Source organism: Schistocerca cancellata, chromosome 6 (assembly GCF_023864275.1).
Source record: "Schistocerca cancellata isolate TAMUIC-IGC-003103 chromosome 6, iqSchCanc2.1, whole genome shotgun sequence".
In the NCBI taxonomy this organism is placed as follows: domain Eukaryota; kingdom Metazoa; phylum Arthropoda; class Insecta; order Orthoptera; family Acrididae; genus Schistocerca; species Schistocerca cancellata.
Genome location: NC_064631.1, coordinates 332325614 through 332350441, shown reverse-complemented (window position 1 = coordinate 332350441; position 24828 = coordinate 332325614).

The following is a 24828-nucleotide window of genomic DNA, read 5'->3' as shown; positions in this document are numbered from 1 at the left end:
ATATCTGGATGTAACGCTGCAAAGCGATGTGAAATGGAACGAGCTGGTGAGGATTGTGGCAGGTGTGCAGTGGGGAAGTTAGATTCCCGGCGGGGTCGGAGATTTTCGTCGCTCGGGAATATTTCATTTCATGTCACTAAATTTGTTACCGGTAGGTTCGACAAAACGCACGTATTGCGGAGATGCTTTGGGAACATAAGTGGGAGTCCTATTACGTTCACTGTTTCTTTCGAAATAGTTCTAGAAATGGGCAAAACAAGGCAGCAGCAGTGAAGAGGCGGGTTGCGAGACTTCCGTACATTGTTGTTATACAGGGTGAAAAGTATTTAAACCGACAAACTCTGGGAGGTTGTAGGGGACATCAAAACTAATATTTTTCACTAATGTTATTTTTTCCTATGAGGAGTATTTAAAGCAGTAGAGGAAGATTTATCTGGCGGCAAATTAATTAAACCGACAAACATTTTTCCATTTTTTATGACCAACACCCAACACATTAACACAAATCAATTTCAGTTACAGTAGATTTTCAAAAATGCCTCCATTGACGCGAAAACGAAGGTTACACCGTCGGATCATGTTCTCTCTGACACGGGCAAAAACCCCAGGAGTATCGTGAATTATTGCTGCTACTATCCGGGCAACCAGATCCTCTTCTGTAGCAACAGGAGTTGCGTTACCAAGGTTGCGCATCTCTCCCCACACGAAAACGTCCAGAGGGGACATATCTGGGGATCGAGCAGGCCATGGTACAGGACCACCTCTGCCAATACACTTTTCTGTGAATCGTCGGTCCAGGAATCGACGCACACGACGACTGAAATGTGTCGGCGCCCCGTCATGTTGGAACCACATGCGTTGCCTTGTAGGGAGCGTGACGTCGTCCAGCAATTCCGGCAATGCTCTGGCGAGAAAATTGTAATAGTGCCTGCCATTTAATGCCCTTGGTAGCAGATACGGCCCCATTAAACAGTCCCCAACAACACCGACCCACACATTAACGAAGAACCGCACTTGATGAGCGCTAGTAACTGTGGCATGTGGGTTATCCTCACTTCAAACTTGCGAATTGTGCATGTTGAAGACTCCGTCAAAATGGTGCGAATGGCTCTGAGCACTATGGGACTCAACTTCTTTAGTCCCCTAGAACTTAGAACTAGTTAAACCTAACTAACCTAAGGACATCACACACATCCATGCCCGAGGCAGGATTCGAACATGCGACCGTAGCGGTCTCGCGGTTCCAGACTGCAGCGCCTAGAACCGCACGGCATCACGCCCGAACGTTGCTTCATCGGTAAACAACACAGAGGATGGAAATGTAGGATGCATTTTACACTGTTCCAGGTACCACTGCGAAAACTGTGCTCTGGGTGGATAATCAACTGGTTCCAGGTTGTGGACACGCTGTAAGTAAAACGGACGTAACAACTGCTGTCGAAGGACTGTTCTTACATTCGTCGGATTCGTACCCATGTTACGTGCAATTGCACGAATGCTGATCGAAGGATCCCTCTCCATATGCTGCGAGACAGCTTCCTCAAATTGCAGCGTTCTTACCGTGCGACAGCGCCCCTGTTCAGGTAATCTGCTAAATGACCCGGTTTCACGCAGACGTTGGTACACAGCAGCAAAGGTCGTATGATGCGGGATAGGGTGATTAGGATATTGTTGTTGATAAACCCGCTGTGCAGTTCGTCCGTTGTGGTGCGCTACTTAGTACGCACCAACCATATCAGTGTACTCACCACAGATGTATCGCTCTACTAGTAAACAGAGACAATGCACTACTACATTGGTGGACAGCAGTTGCCTACAACTGAAGAGCGTAATACACCCTCTAACAACTGAAGACCGTAATATGGCTTCTAAAAACTGACGAACGTAGTACGGCATCCACCGGTTTAAATAATCCTCATAGGAAAAAATGACATTAGGGAAAAATATTTGTTTTGATGTCCCCTACAACCTCCCAGAGTTTGTCGGTTTAAATACTTTCCACCCTGTATGAAATGAGTACAGCTTTACAGCGGCTGGTGGCTCGCTCGTCGAGAAAATCGCAGCCCGACCTCTACTCGGGCGCGGTCTTTGTAACAGAGTCGCGGCCGGAGCCGTACTCGGGATTGATCTTCAAAGTGTTAAGTACAATACAAGCCTGCCGTCAGGGCTACGGCGTACTGAACGGATTACTGATTTACAAACTTGCAATATCCCCAGATGAGGATACGAATAAAATACTTGTGGAAGCGAACATTCGCCTTATCCGAGCAAACCTTTATTCATACGCCTTGATGAGATCCAATAAAGCGTCACGAGTTTAGAGTAGTTGTTCTGACGGATGTGATGCTAACTATGGAGTGCAACTTTAGACCATGCCAGAGTAGCTGATGGAGCCAGCGCTGAGCGTGGGTGATACGTGTCGCCGCGCACCTGGCGCCTGCCAGCTATCAGGCCAGCAGCGATAAGACCGCCCCGCCCTATAGGCCGGTTCCCACTAGGGCTGCCGCGCGTCAAAACCGCGCGTCAGCGGCGTGGTTGCCATGGAAACGGCGTCAGCGGCAAGGCGCGGCGGGCTCTGCGTCGCGGTTTGACCATGTCGAACCGCTTCCGCTGCCGCGTGACGCGCCCCAGGTGCGCGCCGCCAATCACAGAACGCGCTGAGCGTGACGTCAGGTACGCAACCCCGGGCCACAAGAACTTTCGCCGAACCGCTGGCGCGGACGCGGCGGCAGCTATGACATACTTATCATCCGATTCCAAGGAAACTATTCGGTAGAAAAATTTGATTCTTGGGCATGTTACAGCCTGATATCTTCTCTCGATAAAGGGCCGAATTTCTTTCCGATATTCGTCGTGGTCACTTGCTGTATCGCATTTACATAAACCTTTACACGAAATTTTAATGAGTGTGCAGAGGAGAAAACGCATTGCGTGGACTTTGCGTACAGTTCATTTTAGGTAATACATTATTGCGTATGAAATTTCGTCAACATATCGAAATTGTTTTTAAAGCTGAGAGCAGATCGATAGCTATCACCGTTCTCGAGATATTGGATGATATGTCGGCGGACGGGCTGTGCGGTGACCGCGCGTGGGTCGCTCACGACGCGACCGATACTTTGTCCTGCTCGTTGTAAACCATGTGGTTGTATCAACTGCAAATTTCGTAAACGGTTCAAGAAATCTAAAAGCGTTTTTTTGCAAACTATAACTTGTAAAAAGTCATGTATTTCGTCGCATGATAAATATCCAAAATCTGTTTATCTACCGAGATATGAAAGAAACTACAGTTTTTCAGAAGGGATAGATGATTTATTTTAAACAGCATTTAATAGCGTGTGGAATGAGAAGTTAAACAGAAACTAATTTGCTGGTATGTCATAAGATATAATTTGCTAAGTATCTACAGCTACTGATTATTTCCTTTGGTAAGTAACAAACGTTTTTTTTCTTTATCGAGTGTACTTTATTGGTTCAAGACGCGTTTCGCCTTTTACTTTAAGGCATTTTCGGTGGAATCTAGGATGATTCAGTTTTGTTTTAAATGCATAACTGATTACTTACAGTAAATCGAGTTTTTGGCGGACATATACGTTTCCCCTCACCTGGTCACATGCTGGAGGTTGAACTAAAACTTATATTATGGAACATAAGCACAGTCCCCAACAACACCGACCCACACATTAACGAAGAACCGCACTTGATGAGCGCTAGTAACTGTGGCATGTGGGTTATCCTCACTCCAAACTTGCAAATTGTGCATGTTGAAGACTCCGTCAAAATGGTGCGAATGGCTCTGAGCACTATGGGACTCAACTTCTTTAGTCCCCTAGAACTTAGAACTAGTTAAACCTAACTAACCTAAGGACCTCACACACATCCATGCCCGAGGCAGGATTCGAACATGCGACCGTAGCGGTCTCGCGGTTCCAGACTGCAGCGCCTAGAACCGCACGGCATCACACCCGAAAGTTGCTTCATCGGTAAATAACACAGAGGATGGAAATGTAGGATGCATTTTACACTGTTCCAGGTACCACTGCGAAAACTGTGCTCTGGGTGGATAATCAACTGGTTCCAGGTTGTGGACACGCTGTAAGTAAAACGGACGTAACAACTGCTGTCGAAGGACTGTTCTTACATTCGTCGGATTCGTACCCATGTTACGTGCAATTGCACGAATGCTGATCGAAGGATCCCTCTCCATATGCTGCGAGACAGCTTCCTCAAATTGCAGCGTTCTTACCGTGCGACAGCGCCCCTGTTCAGGTAATCTGCTAAATGACCCGGTTTCACGCAGACGTTGGTACACAGCAGCAAAGGTCGTATGATGCGGGATAGGGTGATTAGGATATTGTTGTTGATAAACCCGCTGTGCAGTTCGTCCGTTGTGGTGCGCTACTTAGTACGCACCAACCATATCAGTGTACTCACCACAGATGTATCGCTCTACTAGTAAACAGAGACAATGCACTACTACATTGGTGGACAGCAGTTGCCTACAACTGAAGAGCGTAATACACCCTCTAACAACTGAAGACCGTAATACGGCTTCTAAAAACTGACGAACGTAGTACGGCATCCACCGGTTTAAATAATCCTCATAGGAAAAAATGACATTAGGGAAAAATATTTGTTTTGATGTCCCCTACAACCTCCCAGAGTTTGTCGGTTTAAATACTTTCCACCCTGTATGAAATGAGTACAGCTTTACAGCGGCTGGTGGCTCGCTCGTCGAGAAAATCGCAGCCCGACCTCTACTCGGGCGCGGTCTTTGTAACAGAGTCGCGGCCGGAGCCGTACTCGGGATTGATCTTCAAAGTGTTAAGTACAATACAAGCCTGCCGTCAGGGCTACGGCGCACTGAACGGATTACTGATTTACAAACTTGCAATATCCCCAGATGAGGATACGAATAAAATACTTGTGGAAGCGAACATTCGCCTTATCCGAGCAAACCTTTATTCATACGCCTTGATGAGATCCAATAAAGCGTCACGAGTTTAGAGTAGTTGTTCTGACGGATGTGATGCTAACTATGGAGTGCAACTGTAGACCATGCCAGAGTAGCCCATGGAGCCAGCGCTGAGCGTGGGTGATACGTGCCGCCGCGCACCTGGCGCCTGCCAGCTATCAGGCCAGCAGCGATAAGACCGCCCCGCCCTATCGCGGCGTGCGACACGCGCTGCAACAGGTGGCCGAGGCGCTCCACCGGCGCTCGTCACTCGCGTCACAGCAGAGCGACGCACGCCTGCTCCGTCACACACAGCAACTGCAGGGGCGTGCCAGTAAGAAAGCGGGTGAGTGGTGAGGGACACGGCCAGAGTGCTCTCTGTCTCCCCCACGACACATTCTACAGCCATTTCCTTCCTGGCAACCGGCAATGCTGGGTAAACACCACTGTAGGCCCTGTTTCTGTTTCTCACTCTGCCTAGAACAATTTATACGATCGAAGAACTATCACTATCGTTATACCTGTCGCGTCTGCTGTATAGCACAACTTACACAGGCTAAGTCCTTCAGCACAGCTGAACTAACATAAAAAACTACGCTAAATGTTCTACACCCAAAACAAAAACAAATACAGACGTGGGAAAAAGATGCAACTGACCGGTACGTCAAATTGTTATATTATATCTAGCTACTGTTCATCGCCCCTTACCTTCGCAACTGCGTATCGTTATACTCGATCCAGTCACATTAATGCGACCACCGTCTACAACCACTCACAGACTGCAGCACTAGCAGTGGAGGGACAAAAAGTGTCGGGGGACGTGGAAAACAATGAAGTCCAGCTCAGTTGGTAGAGCGCTTGCCCGCGAAAGGCAAAGGTCCCGAGTTCGAGTCTCGGTCGGGCACACAGTTTTAATCTGCCAGGAAGTTTCATATCAGCGCACACTCCGCTGCAGAGTGAAAATTTCATTCTGGAAACATCCCCCAGGCTGTGGCTAAGCCATGTCTCCGCAATATCCTTTCTTTCAGGAGTGCTAGTTCTGCAAGTTTAGCAGGAGAGCTTCTTGTAAAGTGTGGAAGGTAGGAGACGAGATACTGGCAGAAGTAAAGCTGTGAGTACCGGACGTGAGTCGTGTTTCGGTAGCTCAGTTGGTAGAGCACTTGCCCGCGAAAGGCAAAGGTCCCGAGTTCGAGTCTCGGTCGGGCACACAGTTTTAATCTGCCAGTAAGTTTCAACAATGAAGTCGTTGTCGTAGTGTGGGAACGAAGCGATTTACCTAATGTCCAAAAGAGCATGATCATTGTCTTTCAGAGCGAGGATGTAAGTGTGGTGTCACCGCAAGGCACCACACTGGCTAACTTGTAGGCTTCAAATCGGCCGCGGTCCGTCAGTACACATCGGACCCGCGAGTCGCCACTGTCGACGCTAGCAGACCGAGCCCCGCCACTCGGCTGGTCTTAAGAGACAAGCTAGCGCACTGCCCAGCCCGGGCGCTGATAACCACGCTGTTGAGCGCCCCACAAACCAAACATCATCATCATCGCACTGCCCAGTTTTACAGCCGGCTTTAATAGGAATGGTTCACTTGTTTCAGAGATCACATGTGCAGAGACGCTAGTTAGCATAGCCTTCAGCTAAGTCAGTATCTACGTCCTAGCCAGGCGCCAGTTTATGCATTGCCAGTTGATCTATATGTGCGAAGCAATCTGGATTGTAAAGAATTATTTGCAGTTCAGTCTATAACTGCACTTTTAAATATTATTGTACAAAGTCAAGATCGACGTTCACCGCTTATGCCGAATTAAAGCTAAGTATTTAATTGTATTCCTGTCTACTAAATTCTAATCACCTAAGATGTTTCAGATACATCCCGTCAAGCATAGTTCATTGACCCTCACGTGAGCCTACGTGATCAACGCGTGCAATACTGGCCACCCCTTGTGATCAGACTAAGAGGTAAAACTAAGAGGTAAATTGCGTGAAACTGCCGGGTCACCCTTTTTCCATGAGGCCCGTAGTTCCGGCTTACACACAACAGGAAGCATTTGCGAAACGTCTAAGTTGATATACTGTTCGCATGCCGCCGTTATTAAAGTACGCCGAGCACGGCAAAATGGCGCTCTCCAAAACTTTTCAGATGAATCACCTTTTATGTACCATCGGACAGATACCTGCTTTCGTGTACTGAAGGATCCAGGCGACAGGAAGGAGCCTTAAGATCTGGAGTTTGTTTTCGTGGCCTTCCCTCTGTGATCTCTTTAGTTTGGAAGCTACAATGGATAAGCAACAAAAGTATGCAACTATCTTAGGGAACCATGTCCACCCCTAGATGCAGTTTGTTTTTTCCTCGGCAGAATGGCATCTACCAGTAGAACAAATGCAGCATGTTACACAGCTCGTATTGTACGTGCGAGGCTCGAAGGAGACCAGAATGAGGTTACCATTCTACACTGGCCAGCAAACTCTCCGGGTAGAAACCCATTTGCGAATCTGTGGGACCAACTCGATCGAACTGTTCGCGCCTTGGAAACCTGATGCAGGTGGCCATTTCCCGGGAGCCGACGTGACTCCACATCACTGTCGGTACCTTCCAGAACCTCACAGCTCTCTTCTTCCACGTCCGCGCTGTTAAAGGTGATTATTCAGACTTGCGACACTTAGTCACATTAATGTGACTGGACCGTGTAGTTGTCGTTGTCCTCCCCCCTCCGGGAGTTGATTGGTCAGTGCGACAGAACGTCAATCCTAAGGGCCCGGGTTCGATTCCCGGCTGAGTCGGACATTTTTCTCTTCTCAGGGACTGGGTGTTGTGTTGTCATAATCATCATCATTTCATCCCCATCGATGAGCAAGTCGCCGAAGTGGTGTCAAACCGAAAGACTTGCACCCGGTGAAGAGTGTACCCAACGGGAGGCCCTAGTCACACTACATTTACATTTTATTTACCCTGTAGTTGTGATCTTTAGTCTGATCTGATGTATGCTAGTCTATCCTCTGCAAGTCTCATCAGCTCTGTGTAACTACTGAAATCTGCATCCACTTGAATCTTCCTACTACAGTCAAGATTTGGTCTCCCTCTACAGCTTTTACTTGCACACATCCTCAACCTCACGAAACTGATTATTCCTTGATGCCTGGGGATGTTTCCTATCGACCAGCCCCTTCTGTTTGTCAAGTTGTGCGGTAAATTTGTGTCTGCCCGTTTAGGTGCAGTAGCTCTTTATTAGTTGTCTGATTTTCAGTATTCTTCTGTAGCACCACATTCAGAAAGCTACTATTCTCTTCTTGTCGGTACTGCCCATCGCACACGTTTCTCTTCTGTACAGTGTTATAGTCCAGGCAAATGCCACAAAAAAGAAAACCAAAATTAATGAACGAATCCTAACACGTAAGTTTGTATTAAATTTAAAATTTTTCTTGTTTTCAGGAAAGCTTCTCCCATTACGAGTCTGCATTTTATATACTCCGTATTCGTGTCATCAATTAGTTTGCTTCTCAAACAGCAAAACTCCTCTACTACCTACAGTGTCTTATTTCAGAATCTAATTCAGGCATCGCCATCTGATTTAATTCGACTACGTGCCATTACTCTTATTCCATTTTAGTTAACGTTTTTCTTACAACCTTTTTCCATGCACTACACATTCCGTTCAACTGATCTTTCAAGTTCTTTGCTGTCTCTGACAGAATTACAATGAAACTGGCAAATATTTTCTTCCTTCTTCTCCCTCAGCTTTAATTCCCTTACCAAGTTTCGTTTCCGTAGCATCTTGCTCAGTATACGGATTGAGTAACATAGGCTACAACACTGTGTCCCTGCCATTTCAACTACTGTCTCCTTTTCCCTTTCATTTCGGAAAGTACACAACCATCAGCAGTATCCATCCTGATGAGAAAAGAATACCGTAGCAGTTGCGCATGAACCGTAAGAGTTTTTACGCGTGGCTATAAAAGCTTGAGAACCCGGAAAACCTTAACCGCTCTGGGCGCTCAATTACAGTATCGCCCTCGGAGTTGCGATATCGTATTGTTTCAGTTATTGAACGAGACAGATGAGTTACTGTTGTAAAAATTACTGAAAAATGTCGAATAGTTGTTGGTCCTGGACATTCCCTCATTCAAACAAACTGAACAATCGTGAGGCTTGTGCGAGGTGAGAGCTTAACCTTCATGACGAAGAACAGAGATTTCGCATTAGCACAAAGCACAAAAATCGTTTCAGTTTCGAAGGTGATGCATTTTTTATAGGATTTTTACCTGCGATGAAAGTTGAACGCATCGTTTTGAGCCGGAGACTAAGCGTCAAAGAATACAGTGGAAACATCCTGAATCGCCTGTCCAGAAGAAATTCGAAATGTAACCATCGTTTGTAATGCCAAAGAATCGATTTTCTGTGATTTTTAGAGGAGCAACACAATATCAGCAGCCTATGCTACACACGCACGACTGAGAAGAAAGTCAAGGTCGTACTGAAGAGGAAATTTTCAAGACGGCAGAGGAAAGGCGTGCTCGGACTCACCCGACACAACTGACGCTGGAAGCTACTGGCAAAGTGATTTGGAAGCTGCTGCCTCATCCTCCTTACAACCCTGACCTTGCCTCTTGGGATTTTTATCTACTTGGCCCGATGCACTGCGTGACATCACGTTAGACAACGAAGGGCAAAGAAAAAAGTACAAAAGTTTCGACATGAAGGTAAAGAGTTCTTCTTCGAGGGGACAACAAGTCTCGTAAGAAAATGGGACAACTCCATAGAAGTCTGTTTTGCTTGCCTGGAGAAACAGACAAGAAACTGTACTGATTTAATAAACAATTTTTTATGTACAGCTACTTTTTTAATTATTGAATGACCTTTATACTCGTATAGAGTTTAGTTTAGGCACCATTTAAACATATTATAAAAGAATTTTTGGTGGCCAACTCCTTCTATTCCATCCATGAGTTTCTCAACATGTGCAGTAGACCTTTTTAATGAAAATTTACTATACTTTAATTTTTGACAATACTTGGTTGCAACAGCCAAGTAACTATCTACTGTGTGAATGATTGATGTACGGAAAGCAGATGTAAGTCTGTAAATAGTGGAAGTTTAATTTTAAATCTTGTACATAATCTGACTGTTCTTAACTGAGGATCACTGAAATGAATAATTTACTTTAATTTTTGACAATACTTGGTTGTAATAGCCAAGAAACTAGCAAATGTCTGAATGATGGATTTAATGAAAGCAGATGTAAGTATTAAACCTGTAAATATTAGAAGTTTAAATTTAATTCATGTACATAATCAAATGGTTCAAATGGCTCTGAGCACTATGGGACTTAACATCTGAGGTCATCAGTCCCCTAGAACTCAGAACTACTTAAACCTAACTAACCTAAGGACATCACACACATCCATGCCCGAGGCAGGATTCGAACCTGCGACCGTAGCATCATGTACATAATTTTACTGTTTATTGACTGAGGATCATTAAAATTAATGAAACTCAAGTTTTTCTAATAACATTTTTGTAATGTGTTTATCTGACATGTTCCACACCCAGGAGGATTCCCTTTTTTTAATGGGCCTATGGAATGAATAATTAATCTAACCTAATCTAATCTAATCTATTTAATGTACTATAGTGCAATGGAAGTTTACAAGCAGATAAGAAACAACGCGGCTTTCTGTTACAAAACGTGTTTCAACATGCAACATATGTCAGGATAAAGGTCTGGGTTCTGCCACCGTTAAGTTTACAGCGGTATTGCTCGTCGCGCCTTGACGAAGACGTCTGCGGAGGAGCCAGAGTTTTTTGTCGGTGCTGCAACCAGACAAACAGCTCACAGAGTAGCAAACGAGAAGTTGTTTTCCGCACACTGCGTGACATCGCGTGTTCACCCGTTCCACCAGCACGCAACACACTGGCTAATGGGCGGCCATTGTACACCGCTCCTGTGTAAGACACACGAATCATTTTAAGCAGTCAATGGAAACAGTAATGTTGCCGCTTGTCTTAATCGAATTGGATTTACTCGCATAGAATTTCCTCCTACTACGCTAAATTCTTTTCACTGATTGTGTACGCACATGGCGAGTGTTATACGATATCCTGCAATTACAGTTTAAAAAATAGGTGAATAAGTGCACACAGTTTATTTAGGTGTTCGCTGATACAATCCGAAAATACAATGTCTTCTTTTATATTTTCACAACATTCCAAGAATAACGATAATTAAAAAATAATAGTTAATACCTCTCAATTAGGCCTTAGTCTGTTCCGACTGCTACCTGCAAAGTAGTACGAGGAGCGTTATATGATCGTGTGACATGTGATCACCATATCGCCAATCTCTCCAGCCGTTACAGACGGTAGATGAATCCCGATGATGCAGCCGCTTCTTTATTCAGGGAGCTTCTTATTTGGCCTCACAAGAGCTCAGAGAACCCGTATCTCAGAATCAATCTGAAGAGGTTCCGGGAATCTAACCCAGGTTCTTCCGCACCGAAGGCAGCAACACCAATTACTTCTTTTTCCGTTCGATCTTTTCCTTCTGTGTTACATCATCAGTGTTCGTTTGCGGATGTCGCTTGGTGTCTGTCACATTCCGTGAACGAGATTTACCCTCATTTTTTTTTTTTAGTTCCGAAGTTGGCCAGTCCCCTGACCGAACACGCTGGGCTACCGTGCCGGCGCCACTTGGCTATGGAGATGTCTTTATTTAAAAAAAAAAAAAAAAAAAAAACGAAGCGAAAAACTGTTGAAACACAGTGAAATTGCATAACACAAGAAGTGGTACAAACAAATCACAAAATCTGGATTACAGAAGCATAAAAACTCTTGACGGGATATGTCACACTGATGGCCGAAGAGCAACCACTCGAAAGATTTTGGGCTTTTAACTACATGACGCAGCTGGTAGCTCAAGTGAATTTTATCATCATACAGTGGAGAGCCAAAGAAACTAGTACACCAGCCTAATATCGAGTAGGGCCTCTGCGAGCGCGCAGAAGTGCCACAACCCGACGTGGCATGGACTCGACTAATGTCTGACGAAGGGCTGGAGGGAACTGACACCATGAATACTGCAGGGCTGTCAATGAATTAGTAAGAGTACGAAGGAGTGGATATCTCTTCTGAACAGCACGTTCCAAGGCATCACAGATATGCTTAATAATGTTCATGTCTGGGTAGTTTGGTAGCCATCGAAAGTGTTTAAACTCAGAAGAGTGTTCCTGGAGCCACTCTGTAGGAATTCTGGACGCGTGGGGAGGGTAGGAGGGGGGGAGTCACATTGTCCTGCTGCAATTGCCCAAGTCCGTCGGAATGCACAATGGACATGAATGGATGCAGATGATCTGACAGGATTGTTACGTACGTGTCACCAGTTAGAGTCGTATGTAGACGTACCAGGGGTCCTCTATCACTCCAACCGCACACGCCCCACATTATTACAGAGCCTCCACCAGTTTGAATAGTCCCCTGCTGACATGCAGGATCCATGGATTGACGAGTTGTCTCCATGTCCGTATACGTCCATGCGCTCAGTACAATTTGAAACGAGACTCGTCCGACCAGGCAACATGTTTCCAGTCTTCAATAGTCCAATGCCAGTGTTAACTTGCCCAGACGAGGCGTAAAGCTTTGTGTCCTGCAATCATCAAGGGTACACGAGTGAGCCTTCGGCTCCGAAAGCCCATATCGATAGTGTTTCGTTGAATGGTTCGCACGCTAACACTTGATAACCCAGTACTGAAATCTGCAGCCATTTGCGGAAGGGTTGCACTTCTGTCTCTTTGAACGATTCTATCAGCGTCGTCGATCCCATTCTTGCAGGATCTTCTTCCGGCCCCAGCGATGTCGGAGATTTGATGTTTTATCGGATTCCTGATATGGACATTACACTCGTGAAATGGTCGTACAGGAAAAATCACCACTTCATCGCTAATTCGGAGACGCTGTGTCCCATGGCTCGTGCGCCGACTATAACACCACGTTCAAACTCACTTAAATCTTGATAACCTGCCATTGTAGCAGCAGTAACCGATCTAATAGCTGCACCCGACACTTGTTGTCTTATGGAGAAGTCGCCGACCACAGCGCCGTATTCTGCCTGCTTACATGTCTCTGTATTTGAATACGCACGCCTATACCAATATCTTTGGCGCTTCAGTGTATATGGCCGTGATATCATAAATCAGGTATAAACATCTCTTCTTGCGAAGCTTTGATGAATGTGATAACGATATGTGGAGCGGCAACGTGCTGTCCTTGAACATCCTGAACATGTTTGACAGTTAAGTTCGAAAAATTAAGCTTATTACTGCCTGTGCTGATTTCCTAAACTCCTCGGATGTATTAGTCATCTTCCTAAAGGAGGTGTCTGGTCACTTAGAAACACTGTAGATAGTTGCGATGCTACATTTATTTCATTACTGAATCAAGCTGTAGATTAAAATAAAAAAAGCCCAGTCTCCCGTTTTTCTGTTCGTCCCCGAATAGATAGTGAAACGGAAATGGCTTATTATTTTTCCTCCTGTAAAGGAATAAGTTTGGGCCAGGTTAATTTTAACGAAACAGCAACTGTTGGTGGCCACTATGACGGCGGTGACCGTTAGGGAAGCTCTTTGATCAAAGAAGGACGCCAGGAACACGGGGATACATTCGTTGGAGGCAGTCTTCTGTGAGGATCAGCTGATTATGGTAACACAACAGATGTAGAGAGTTTCCTCTGATCTCGCTATTAAGACAGACATAGTCTTTTGTAGGAATGGCTGTTTAGGGTGGTAACCGAAAATAGTGCCTACCATGGCAGTCTGTAGTTTATTTGCTCAAATGGAGTTTATAGATAAGACTGGTCTCACTTTTGGTGACTGAGTCTCACTTTTCTCGCCAGTGAGCACATAGCGTCTGGATCTATGACAGAGGACCTCGTGGACAACTGCCAGCCGCTGTAGGGACAGCACGGCGAGATGCTGCGACCTACAAGATAGGCAACGTGCCAGCATGCTCCAATACTGCTCCTTGTTGTTAGCATTTGTCTCTCTCTCTCGTTTCTCTCTCTCTCTTGCAGGGGTTTCACTGGACCGACACGATGTTAGGAGATATCCCATGAGTATTGTCACCTCAGTGCATATCCCTTGTGGCAGGGTAAACTACACTGTTCGATAGTGTCGAGCCAGCAACGTTTGTTTTGAAGTAATAGGAAGAAAACAGTGACAATGAAAATTTTACTCTAGTGGTCACTTAAATTGCTACACCAAGAAGAAATGCAGATGATAAATGGGTATTCATTGGACAAATATATTATACTAGAACTGACAAGTGATTACACTTTCACGCAGTTTGGGTGTATAGATCCTGAGAAATCAGTACCCAGAACAACCACCTCTGGCAGTAATAACGGCCTTGATACGCCTGGGCATTGAGTCAAAGGCAGCTTGGATGGCGTGTACAGATACAGCTGCCCATGCAGCTTCAACATGATACCACAGTTCATCAAGAGTAGTGACAGGCTTATTGTGACGAGCCAGTTGCTCGGCCACCATTGATCAGACGTTTTCAGTTGGTGAGAGAATGTGCTGGCCAGGGCAGCAGTCGAACATCTTCTGTGTCCAGAAAAGCCCGTACAGGACCTGCAACATGCGGTTGTGCATTATCCTGCTGAAATGTAGGGTTTCGCAGGGATCGAATGAAGGGTAGAGCTACGGGTAGTAACACATCTGAAATGTAACGTCCACTGTTCAAAGTGCCGTCAGTGCGAACAAGAGGTGACCGAGACGTGTAACCAATGGCACCCCATACCATCACGCCTGGTGATACGCCAGTATGGCGATGACGAATACACGCTTCCAATGTGCGTTCACCGCGATGTCGCCGAACACGGATGCGACCATCATGATGCTGTAAACAGAACCTGGATTCATCCGAAAAAATGACGTTTTGCCATTCGTGCACCCAGGTTCGTCATTGAGTACACCATCGCAGGCGCTCCTGTCTGTGATGCAGCGTGAAGGGTAACTGCAGCTATGGTCTCCGAGCTGATAGTCCATGCTGCTGCAAACGTCGTCGAACTGTTCGTGCAGATGGTTGTTGTCTTGCAAACGTCCCCGTCTGTTGACTCAGGGATCGTGACGTGGCTGCACGATCCGTTACGGCCATGCGGATAAGATGGCTGTCATCTCGACTGCTAGTGATACGAGGCCGTTGGAATCCAGCACGGTGTTCCGTATTACCCTCCTGAAACCACCGATTCCATATTCTGCTAACAGTCATTGGATATCGACCAACGCGAGCGGCAATGTCGCGATACGATAAACCGCAATCGCGATAGGCTACAATCCGACCTTTATCAAAGTCGGAAACGTGATGGTCCGCGTTTCTGCTCCTTACACGAGGAATCACAACAACGTTTCACCGGGCAAAGCCGGTCAACTGCAGTTTGTGTATGAGAAATCGGTTGAAAACTTTCCTCGTGTGAGCACGTTGTAAGTGTCGCCACCGGCGCTAACCTTGTGTGAACGCTCTGAAACGCTAATCATTTGCATATCACAGCATCTTCTTCCTGTCGGTTAAATTTCGCGTCTGTAGCACGTCATATTCGTGGTGTAGCAATTTTAATGGCCAGTAGTGTATTTAGTCGGATTTGGAGCCGTGCCCAGACACACTAATGATTAAAACGATTGCTCGCGAAATGTAGGAAACCCGTATTCGAACTCTCAACCGGCACAAATTCTCAGTTGCGACAATATGTTCGTTGCACTGCATCTCTGAGCCTCACTTCACTGAGACATTTCTTGTCATTGCACCTTCACGAATTTCATCCAATTGATGTTAATGAAGTTGTTGCGTCCGATATCGTCGTTTGGATGACGGAAGACCCTTTCAGACTTTGAACGCGGCCAGAAGGTCAGCATAACGACGGGTCAGTCATCTGTGGCGCCTGTGGGCCGCGGGGCTGCGCCTGGCGCCTGCTGAGCCGCCGCGGTCCGTCTCTGGGTCTGCGTGTGGGCAGGCGCTGTTTGCGTGTGGTCGGCGCCCAGACCGCAGCCTCCTTCCGACGCCGTGCGTCACGACGCCCGTACCCAGAACCACTGCTGTGAGTGTCCACACCGCCGGTCGCACGCACCGCTCAAGGCCGACAGTCATCGGGCGCGTGGCACAACAGACGGTGTCGGCAGCGTGTGTGCAAGAGTACTTCTAAGGGGACGTTGTATGTCCTATACTGCCAATGTTAAATTATAGAATTTTGTGACCCATTATCTTGGAAAATTTTTAAGACACCAACTTACAATTTTCCATAATTATTGTATGCACCTTTATAGATACACTGAACTAGAATTATTACTAAAATTATATTGTGGGGCATGTTATCTATTTTTTTTCAAACACTCAATTTTCTGGCAAAATTTTGTAGATAAATAAACATAAAAACAAAACAACTCAGGATATTTCAATTCTTCTAGGTCCATATACAGGGTGAAAAGTATTTAAACCGACAAACTCTGGGAGGTTGTAGGGGACATCAAAACAAATATTTTTCCCTAATGCCATTTTTTCCTACGAGGAGGAGGAGGAGGATATTGGTGTTTAACGTCCAGTCGCCAACGAGGTCATTAGAGACGGAGCACACGCTCGGATTAGGGAAGGATGGGGAAGGAAGTCGGCCGTGCCCTTTCAAAGGAACCATCCCGGCATTTGCCTGGAGTGATCTAGGGAAATCACGGAAAACCTAAATCAGAATGGCCGGACGCGGGATTGAACCGTCGTCCTCCCGTCCTACGACGAATATTTAAACCGGTAGAGGAAGATTTCTCTGGTTGCAAATTAATTAAACCAACAAACACTTTTCCATTTTTATGACCAAGAGACGGCACATTAACACAACCCAATTTCAATTACAGTAGATTTTCAAAAATGCCTCCATTGACACGTAAACAAAGGTTACATCGTCGGATCATGTTCTGTCTGGCACGGGCAAAAACCCCAGGATATCCTGAATTGTTCCTGCTGCTGCTACTATCCGGGCAACCAGATGCTCTTCTGATGCAACAAGAGTTGCGTAAACAGGGTTGTGCATCCAGCCCCACACAAAAAAGTGCAGAGGGGACATATCGGGGGATCGAGCAGGCCATGGTACAGGACCACCTCTGCCAATCCACGTTTCTGCGAACCGTCGGTCCAGGAATCGACGCACACGACGACCGAAATGTGCTGGCACCCCGTCATGTTGGAACCACATGCGTGGGACGTCTTCTAGCAATTCTGGCAAAGCTCTGGCAAGAAAATTGTAATAGTGCCTGCCATTTAATGGCCTAGGCAGCAGATACGGCCCAATTAAACAGTCCCCAACAACACCGACCCACGCATTAACGAAGAACCACACTGATTGAAGGATCCCGCTCCACATGCTGCGAGACAGCTTCCTCAAATTGCAGCGTTCTTACCGTCCGACGGCGTCCCTGTCCAGGTAATCTGCTAAATGACCCGGTCTCACGCAGACGTTGGTACACAGCAGCACAGGTCGTGTGATGCGGGATACGGCGATTAGGATATTGTTGTTGATAAACCCGCTGTGCAGCTCGGCCGTTGTGGTGCGCTACGTAGTACGCACCAACAGTATCAGTGTACTCACTCCAGGTGTATCGGTCCATTAGTGAACAGAGACAGTGCACTACTACGCTGGTGGACAGCAGTTGCCTACAACTGAAGACCGTAATACGCCCTCTAACAACTGAAGGTCGTAATACGGCTACTAAAAACTGACGAACGTAGTACGGCATCCACAGCCCAGTGCTTCTCTCTTCCTTTTCTTTCTTGCTTCTTTTGTCATTTGCTGAGCAGTTAACTCTGCTTCACGTACACGAAGCTCATACATATCCCGCAGTCCTTTAGCTGTCTTCTGTCCAAATCTTACCCCTAACTTCTCCAGAACCTTAAGTCTTTTATAGTTCCCACCATTAAAAATTATTACAGCATCAGACTCTGCTAACTATAGAGTCATGAGGTCAACAAATAGGTTTTTAGGCACACGGCACCACACAACATTATTGAAGGACTCATTCACATTCTGGGTCGACCCATGTAAACACTTCTTTAGTACCTCAGGATTTGCCAAATCTATATAAATAGGTTTGATTGCCTCCATTACTGCCAAAGGACGAGAACGTTTATGTGTAAATTCATGTAGGGTGCCAAAAAATTCAGCTTGCTTATATTTACGCCAAGCATTTGTTGGAGGTGGGCACAAAGCATGAAATGGCTTTTCATAGGTTGATATTCGATGAAAGAAAGTTCTCCACACAGCTCTTTTCTTCTTCTCTAAATTGTCACAGTTATCTCTAATGACCCTCCCAAAATATTCCTGTAATTTATCGATTACTTTGTCCGTTAGTCTTCCAGCACATTTTATTGTCTTGCCTTTTTGCATTACCCAGCTTGGTTTTTAGCTTATGCAGACGTGTTCCCTTCATTTGCTTGACATGCCCTACACAAAACAAAGCAATTGACACCCTTCTAGGCTGTGTCGTTCCCAAGATATGGCTGCTCAACTGTGGTAGTACATGTGTAGCCACGAAATTTGACAGTCACACATCAACATTCGAAATATTATTTGAAGGTCTCACAGTTGTCTGATTTTAATGCATTCGAAACGTTCAGGAAAGTCCAAAATATATTATGGAGCAGAAAACAGCAAATGTCAAATTTCAACGAATTTCACGTACAATGTCCCTTTAATTAAGTGAGGGTTTTTTCTTCTGTTTTAAAATTTGGACCCTACCTCCCCCCTCCGTGAGATATGGTGAGATTTCGTTCCTCTCCCTCACCGTCTTACGTGAGGTTTACCCTGTAAATTTAAATAACTGAATTAAATGAATGTCGTGTGACTAGGGCCTCCCGTCGGGTAGACCGTTCGCCGGGTGCAAGTGTTTCGATTTGACGCCACTTCGCCGGCCGGGGTGGCCGAGCGGTTTTAGGCGCTACGGTCTGGAACCGCGCGACCGCTACGGTCGCACGTTCGAATCCTGCCTCGTGCATGGATTTGTGTGATGTCCTTAGGTTAGTCTTCTCTCAATGGAGAGAAGTCTTCCGAAGTAAGAGTGATTTCAGGTGTGCCGCAGGGGAGTGTCGTAGGAGCGTTGCTATTCACAATATATATGACCTTGTGGATGACATCGGAAGTTCACTGAGGCTTTTTGCGGATGATGCTGTGGTATATCGAGAGGTTGTAACAATGGAAAATTGTACTGAAATGCAGGAGGATCTGCAGCGAATTGACGCATGGTGCAGGGAATGGCAATTGAATCTCAATGTAGACAAGTGTAATGTGCTGCGAATACATAGAAAGAAAGATCCTATATCATTTAGCTAGAATATAGCAGGTCAGCAACTGGAAGTAGTTAATTCCATAAATTATCTGCGTGTACGCATTAGGAGTGATTTAAAATGGAATGATCATATAAAGTTGACCGTCGGTAAAGCAGATGCCAGACTGAGATTCATTGGAAGAACCCTAAGGAAATGCAATCTGAAAACAAAGGAAGTAGGTTACAGTACGCTTGTTCGCCCGCTGCTTGAATACTGCTGAGCAGTCCGTAACAGATAGGGTTGATAGAAGAGATAGAGAAGATCCAACGGAGAGCAGCGCGATTCGTTACAGGATCATTTAGTAATCGCGAAAGCGTTACGGAGATGATAGATAAACTCCAGTGGAAGACTCTGCAGGAGTACGGTACGGGCTTTTGTTGAATTTTCTAGAACATACCTTCAACGAGGAGTCAAGCAGTATATTGCTCCCTCCTACGTATATCTCGCGAAGAGACCATGAGGATAAAATCAGAGAGATTAGAGCCCGCACAGAGGCATACCGACAATCCTTTCCAAGAACAATACGAGACTGGAATAGAAGGGAGAACCGATAGAGGTACTCAAGGTACCCTCCGCCACACACCGTCAGGTGGCTTGCGGAGTATGGATGTAGATGTAGATGTAGAAGTTCTAGGGGACTGATGACCTGAGAAGTTAAGTCCCATAGCGCTCAGAGCCATTTTTTTGATGCCACTTTGGCGACTTGCGCGTCGATGGGGATGAAATAATGATGATGATTGAGACAACACAACATCCAGTCACTGAGCGGAGAAAATCTCCGACACAGCCGGGAATCATTTTGCTCATTTTCGTTCGTTGCATCTAATCGGGACGGACATCGTAAGAAACCCTTTTAAGTTCGTTATTGATCTATTATCTCAGTTTTTTTTTATTACACTCTGACCGAACACGCTGAGCTACCATACTGGCAACCACTCAGCTACCGGGAGCGACAATAACTGAATTTATTTGATATGCTCATGTTTTTGCTGCATACAGCTAAAAATATGTAGAGAATATCTCCTACGTATTCCATTTATTTTAAACTTCCAAGCATAGACAGACAGACAGAAAGGCAGCTTCATGAAAATGCTGTTAACCATTTTGATGGACCTCTAGAAATTGAACTTTCATCAACGTATTTTGTATATTAAATGTCATTGAATCATTGCTTACTATGCATATAAAAGAAAACATTCTTTGTATCTTACTTTGAACCGCATGATTATCTAGATTTTCAGTCTCTTTATTTATATGAACACCAAGAGAATTATTTTCGGTGAACTTTAGCTTAGCTTCCTTCCACAAACGATTAACTTCTTGCTGACACGTTTGTTTCGACTTGTCCGCATTCCACTTAAAATACACATTGTAAAAGTCTTGATGTAGATTCGTGTTGAACACAACAACATAACATCGAACTTATATCTGTTGTAGAATATCGAGGCTGACTGAATGACACGCAGCGATTACGACCGGAGGGTAACTCCCCGAATGAAACCTGACATTTGTGCGGCTCTTGTTAGAAATCGGGAAATCCAGCGCATGTACATGTGTAAAGCATTCAGTTCAGTTCAGTTCGGCCATAAAACTGGTGGCAACTTTAATAATGCCTGTTTTTAATTTTATTAAACAAAATTTTATCCATTATAATAATGTATGTTTTCTGAATTAAAAAAACTGACGTGAGATTTTCATCCTGAACCCCCCCTCCCTACACCCACCCTTTAAATGAGATGTCGTGAGATTTCACCGGACCCCCTCCCCCCTCCCCCTCTTTCCCTATTCTGAGCGCATGTAATTACTGGAGGTAAGTGTTTCGGGTGCACTAGTAATATCTTCAAGATTAAAAATATCAGATTTAGCTTAATCTCCTCAGTTCTTATGTGACGTACACGCTAAATTCAGCTTTTATTTTTTTGCAGCTCAGGGAATAAAGTAAACTCACTGTTCCCGGTCCGTAGCACATCCTTTACACCGTGTGGTGTATGTGCATCACTTGTTTTCGTTCCCGCCTGATCCCTGTAGATGGCAGCATGTGCTTGAAGCAAAGGGATTATAGCAGTGTGTATTTCTGCAAGAAATAAATTTTGGACTATAATGTGTTTAAAATATCCGGTAAAATCCTAAAATACCCAACTCTATCACATAAGCGATTGTTTATTTCATCACAACAATACAGCGAATTTATTTCGTCGTTGCACTGGGTCTGCATTCGACAGCGATCTATAATTTTACCGTCCAGTGGCGCTGTTTTCATAATTTTTTGGCATTCTAAACTGGGTTTTCTGAAGATTCCACATATTTCAGTTATTTTCTAACACAAATATTATTCACTTTGAACACGTCCTAAATTTTTGATTAATCACACCAGTTTTTTTTAAAAAAAATTAGTATTTTAATCTTATTTTGTCTCAGAACAATGCACTGACCACCAAAATAATACATTCACAAAATCTAAGCTCAGGACTGAGGAGGTGTTTTTAAATCTCTGAGGGAGATGGCGGGCTGCAGAAAGGCCAGTAGTTGTAGTTTATTATGTGGTGTCACAATCTACTTAGGGGAATTTGGATACTTATTTAATTTCGATTAGTTTTTTTGCAGATAGACTGGAGGACGTCGTTCTTATTTTTAAAGAGGGAAGGGGGGGGGGGGGAGGTGGGAACGAAGGAGAACGGTAGGTGGTCAGTCTGAGGTAAGGAACGCTGGTCCGGAAACGACGGAGTCGAAAGTTGTCAGCGAAAAAAGCCCTGATACCTCTGACACCACCTGTACTGTCGTTGCTAAAATGGCTGAGTAGGCAACTTTCAGATGTGGTAGTATGGACCAAAACAAGAAAAAAATGTGGAGTAAATATAGGCTCTAAAAGGCATATCTTAAGAGGTCTGAGCACTTTTTCACCTTTGCTACCGTGAAACCCCGCGCCCGGGTTCCCGGGTTCGATTCCCGGCGGGGTCAGGGATTTTCTCTGCCTCGTGATGACTGGGTGTTGTGTAATGTCCTTAGGTTAGTTAGTTTTAAGTAGTTCTAAGTTCTAGGGGACTGATGACCATAGATGTTAAGTCCCATAGTGCTCAGAGCCATACCGTGAAACACAACACTTCTACTGAATAGTTGCCCATAACTCTTAAGGTATGCGTTTTGGAGCCCATATTTATGGCACATTTTTTTCTTATTTTGATCCATACTACCTTGTCTAAGCTTGTAGCAGAAGAATTGTGTTTCACAGCATCGAAGATGGACAAGCGGTCGTAGATATTAAGGTATGCATTTTAGAGCCCTTCTTTCCTATACTTTTTTTCTTTTTTTGGGCCATACAACACCTCTGAAAGTTGCCTACCCTACAATCTTAGCAACTACAGTACCGTACTGTCAGAGGTGTAGGAAGTACTTTCGCTTATAACTTTCGACTCGGTTGTTTACGGCAGAGTCCCTTACCTTAAACTGATACATTTACCCTTCTCCATCATCCTTGAAGTTCTGTAATATCGTCACGCTATAACTCTGTATATGCCTCCGTACGGGCTCTAATTTCTCTTATCTTCTGGGCCCTTACGCGAAATGTACATTGGCGGCAGCTGAGTCGTTGACTGTGCTTCTACAGTGGACAGCTGTTTGCTGATCACATGATCAGAGTATAACAGACAGGTGGAGATTCTGTACTAAAAAACGACAGGGGGCAGTAGGAAGTTGCTGATAAAGGACGACGAACAAAAAGAGACGAGTTGGAGAGGCAATAGCGAATGGTGTGCTGTCATGATCGGGAGTGTGTTCGCAGAAGTCAACGAGCCTAAAAAGATGTCGAGGTCCAAAAAAGGCGCAAGAAAGACGAGTGTCTTGGTAGCTTTATGAAGGTGTGTGGCATGATAAAGCTACGCAAGGGTCAGGCAACTCCGATGGGTCTGTGATTTTTGATGCCCGAGCTGGCATCCGATAACGTCCCAGGTGTTTCATATGATGAGGAGAATTTGGTGGCTAAGACAATACCGTGAGTTCACTATAACACTCCTCAAACGCTGTACCACGGTCCTGGCCTTTCAACGCAGTCAGTTATTCTGGTGGAAGATACCATCGCCTTCAGGGAACCCATCAAGCACTATGGGATGCAGAGGGGAGTAATGATGTCCGCGGAGTCCACGGATGTTATGGTGCCTTCGATTACTACCGCAGATCCTAAGGAAGCATAGGTGAATGCGCCCCGTGGCATAATTCTGCCCCGACCGGTATGCGTTCGTGGCACAATATGTTTGGAGCAGCCGTCGCCTGGATGATTGCTTATCTGGACACGACCATAGAACTAGTGTAATTAAGAAATTTGATTCTTGCGACCAGACGACACGTCCACATTGGTCCACGGTCCATTTCTGATAGTTCCGTCCCCACTGTAATTGTAAGTGCCGATGTCCGTGGCTCAGTATGGTAGATACGTTCCCACGTTGCCCCAATAGCATCGTCAGTTACGATTACACTGGGAATAGGATGATTCAAATTGGACCGTGGATCAGTGGAAACATATTGCTGATTGGATGAATCACGTTCTTGGTTATGCCGTCTGATGGTTTATCTATAAAGTAGGAGTGTCTTAGAAGAACTGCACAAATTTTTAGTCAGATCACGATGAGATTCTGGGTTGGTGCACAGTGGCAATTTGCTTAAATGTTCCGAAAAGCAGAACTGTGACTTCACAAACGAAAAAAAAATTAATATGCTATTATTACAAAGTGAGTCACAGATTTAATTGCTAAACTCATACGAATTGCTAGGTGTAAAGATTTGTAGAGTAATCAAAAGGAATTATCATATAGGTAAAAAATGTGACAGGTATCGATTCATTGGCAGTATACTGGGTAATAGGAATCGGTCTACAAAGGTGACACTCATGTTACTCATCCTAGAATACTTGGCTCTGAGCACTATGGGACTTAGCTTCTGAGGTCATCAGTGCCCTAGAACTGAGAACTACTTAAACCTAACTAACCTAAGGACATCACACACATCCATGCCCGAGGTAGGATTCGAACCTGCGACCGTAGCGGTCGCGTGGTTCCAGACTGAAGCGCCTAGAACCGCTCGGCCACCCCGGCCGGCCATCCTAGAATACTGCTCAGCTGTTTGGGACCTATGTCAGATAGAATTAATAAGAACGTATACGAATGCTTTCCGGTTTATTTGACGCATATGAGTGCGTTGCAGAGATGCTGAAAAACCTGAACGGGCAGACGCTTGAAAATAGACGCTAATTATCCTGCAAAAGCTTACTTACCAAGTTTCAAGAACCAATATTAAGAAAAGACTGTAGATATTTTTCACCCTCCCTACTTATCACTCCAGTATGGAGCGTGAAGAGAAGATTACATAAATTAGGTCATTTCTTATGTGCCAGAATGGCACCCGTGTCTACATCCCTCGCTGCGAACTTCATAACGGTGCGTTATGAGGAACTGTAGTTGCTACTTCCGTTTTTGCTTCTCTGTAGTTCGTTTCTATGATGACATTTGTTGGGAAACAGCAGCTGCGTTGACCT